This window comes from Lactuca saligna, chromosome 7, assembly GCF_052625555.1.
Source record: "Lactuca saligna cultivar CGN05327 chromosome 7, ASM5262555v1, whole genome shotgun sequence".
Taxonomy (NCBI): domain Eukaryota; kingdom Viridiplantae; phylum Streptophyta; class Magnoliopsida; order Asterales; family Asteraceae; genus Lactuca; species Lactuca saligna.
The window spans coordinates 162554114-162557243 of NC_136423.1; the positions used below are offsets into that span (position 1 = coordinate 162554114).

At 39.8% G+C, this 3130-nt stretch overlaps 1 pseudogene; it reads right to left on the reverse strand.

Moving 5' to 3' along the window:
- Nucleotides 1-653: 653 nt before the first annotated feature.
- LOC145004473 (9-cis-epoxycarotenoid dioxygenase NCED1, chloroplastic pseudogene) lies at nt 654-2878 on the reverse strand (annotated as a pseudogene).
- Between the last annotated feature and the right edge of the window lie 252 nt (nt 2879-3130).

Sequence of the window (3130 nt, forward strand, 5' to 3'; positions counted from 1 at the left end):
TCATAATATTACATTCAACGCCCTTTTTATTTTAATCCACAAAATCAAGTATGAACTCTATTCTGCCTACCAACCAAATCCCATGCACCTTTCTTCGAGACCAATGCTACTTCCAATGAGAAGTCCCAATTCTTTGTCAAAATCGATAGTAATCGATTTAAAAATAAAAAATTCATTACAATTAAAATGAATGTGTAATGATTTTATGAATAGTAAAGTGGTTGAAGTCTAATGGATGCATGTTTAAATAATGTTGTTAATCCTTATATTTAATTGAAGAAATTGTCTAAATAACTAAACAATAACTTTAATTTATAATCCAACAACCAATTTTAAAATATTCAACATTTTTCACATGAAAGAAGTTGAGAGGGAAAAAAATACAAATAGATAAATGGTTATCGTCTTAATAAAGTGAGCAAATTTTTTGAATTAATCCATTAATTATATCTAAATTAAGTAAAAAAACAACCATATAATTACTAGATTAAGTTGTTATCTCATTAAGCCAATTAATTTTTTTCTTTTTAAAAACCAATTTTTTTTTCAAGGTTCCAGTTGTAATTGGAAGTTGGATACTCATTTTAATGGCATGAACTTATTTAAAAATTAGCAATTTAAACTATTAACTCGAAAAAAGTGGATAAACATAATTAGAGGGACTAAAAGATGAAATTTTACATAGTTATATATACTGATATTTACATCCAAACAAACGATGGAGTGCAATAAACACTTGCACTCCTTGCTTACTCGATTGTACTCAAGAAAGTAACTACCTAGGGGAACCAGCTGAGCTTCATTTTCTACTCTACACAAGGAAGCTACAAACTGGCCCTTCAAGAAGTATGTATATCAAAAAAAACCCCAAAAGAATAAGAAAATTGCACACAACCCCCAGAAATCAGAAGGTTTTACTTTTAGGAGACGTGCCGGGGACGCATGTCGAACATCCCTCTGGCGAAATCTCGCCGTTAGCTACTGGTTTTTCAAGCTTGAGTTGCCAAATCTTTGGCGTTTATGAAGGTTCCATGGAATCCATATGGAACCCTTGATGGAAGCTTAACAGTCGCCTCTAACTCCATTGTCATTGCATTGACGATTTGAAGCTCGGATTTCCATGTTTTTTCGTCGTGAACGAAGGCCAAGATATGGCCGTCGTCTTCGGCTTCGGAGTTGGGGTCCCTGGGAAGAAACAGAGGCTCGCCGCCGTACTTTTCGTCTCCGTAGATGAATTTCTGGGTGTCGCCGGTGGAAAGATCGACTTTGGCGAAACCAGAAACCTTCGGCCATGGCTCGGCGATGGCGAGGTATGCGTATTTGGATTTCCGGCCGAGGAGGTTTTTGTTCACCATCCCTGCTTCCAAATTGACGTCGTTTTCAGGTGAAATTATGGGTCGACGAGTGGATTTTCCAGTTTTAAGATTAAGACGGATTTCTGATAAAACACTTTTGAGTTCTTCGTTACATTCGTTGAAAATGGAGTCAGCCGGAGTCATGCAGGAGCCGATCACGACGACTTCGTCGGATTCTGGTTCTTCCCATGCATTCCATAGATGAAAACAGAAACAATCCGGAACTTCGACCCATTTAATATCCGACCCGTTTTCTGCGTATTTATCGAGAACGCCAAAACGTGAAACCTTCTCTTTGTCGTACATCACCGGTGACCCACCAGTGATCATCTCTGACATCTTGAAAACCACCTGGTGATCCGGCACCACCACGAAATTCTCGGTGATCGCGAAATCATGAACCATAGTAGGCTTTCCCAAATCAATCGCTACATCTTTCGATTTCTTTCCATCTGGTGAAAACCAAAAGTATTTCAGGTAAGGCTTCTGGATGACATCGTAGCTCAGTGCGAAAAGCTCGCCGGAAACTGGGTCGAGTTTTGGGTGTGCGATCATGGTAGACTTTAACTGACCGTCGAAGTTGTATCGTCCGCCGGTTTTCAAGTCGCCGGAAGGCGTGACACGGACGTGATAAGGCAAATCATCCTCCGACATGGCCAAAAGGTGGTTGTTAAAGTAAACTAAACCAGCGTTCGCCACTCCAAGGCCTTGGTTGACGTCGATCAAGCCACACAACCCACGAGCGTAAAACAGTAGAAGCTTAGCGATACCGGAGTGGCCATGGAGTTCTCCGATTGCTTTCGGAAATACCGGTTTCCCAATAGCACGTTCTTGAACAAGCCTCTGTGTCTCCGTGAAACGGCAAGCATAGCTAGCGGAGCCATTATCGAACTTCACGGCGTAAATCATGCCGTCACCGTCAAACAAATGGTGGCCAGAGGTAGGCTCGAACAATGGGTTAGCTCCATTCCTCAAGTAAACTCCTTCAATATGTTCCGGGATCTTTCCGGCGACTGGTAGGCAGTGGCGCACAGGTTGTTCCGGTACTGGACTGAAATTTCCGGCGATTTGAACATTTGGGTCTGCTGTTTTTGGTAAAGTCTGTAACTTTTCTCTTGCTTTCAATCCATCTTCCACGGCGTCCAATGCCATTGCTGCAAATTTCTGTAACACGTTCCAATTTTGTTGGACCACCGGAGAAGAAGAAGAAGAAGAAGAAGAAGATGGCAATTCAACGGGACAAGTTGAGGTTTTACCAACAGACTGTTTAGGAAACTGAAGAATCGAAGGCGTTTGAAGTGCACAAAGAGTCGAATTTTGTGCAGTTCGAGCATTGGGTTTCTTACAGAAAGAAATCGAGGAAGAAGATGAACCTAATACATCTTTTGAAGAAGATAAGAATCTTCTTCTTTGATTAGTCCAAGTGGAAGTAGAAGTAGTAGAAGTAGAAGATGCCATTATTGGTGATTGAAGCTATTTTTAATGTCGATGGAAAAGAAGAAATGGAGTTGAGTTTGAGGGAGAAAGAGTGGGGGTGGAAGGGTATAAATAGTGAAGAAGGTCCACCGGAAATCAGACCACGTGTAGGATGGTTAGAAAAAGGCCCATCCAACTATCGATGATTATTATTAATATTAATATTATTATTATAAATTTTTTTACAACAATTATTTTCTTTGGAGGCAGGTACCTCATCACAACTATTTTTTGGTTTATTCTTCTATATAATGTTAACGTGTCTAATAAAAAAATACTTTTAGTGTTTTTATTTAATA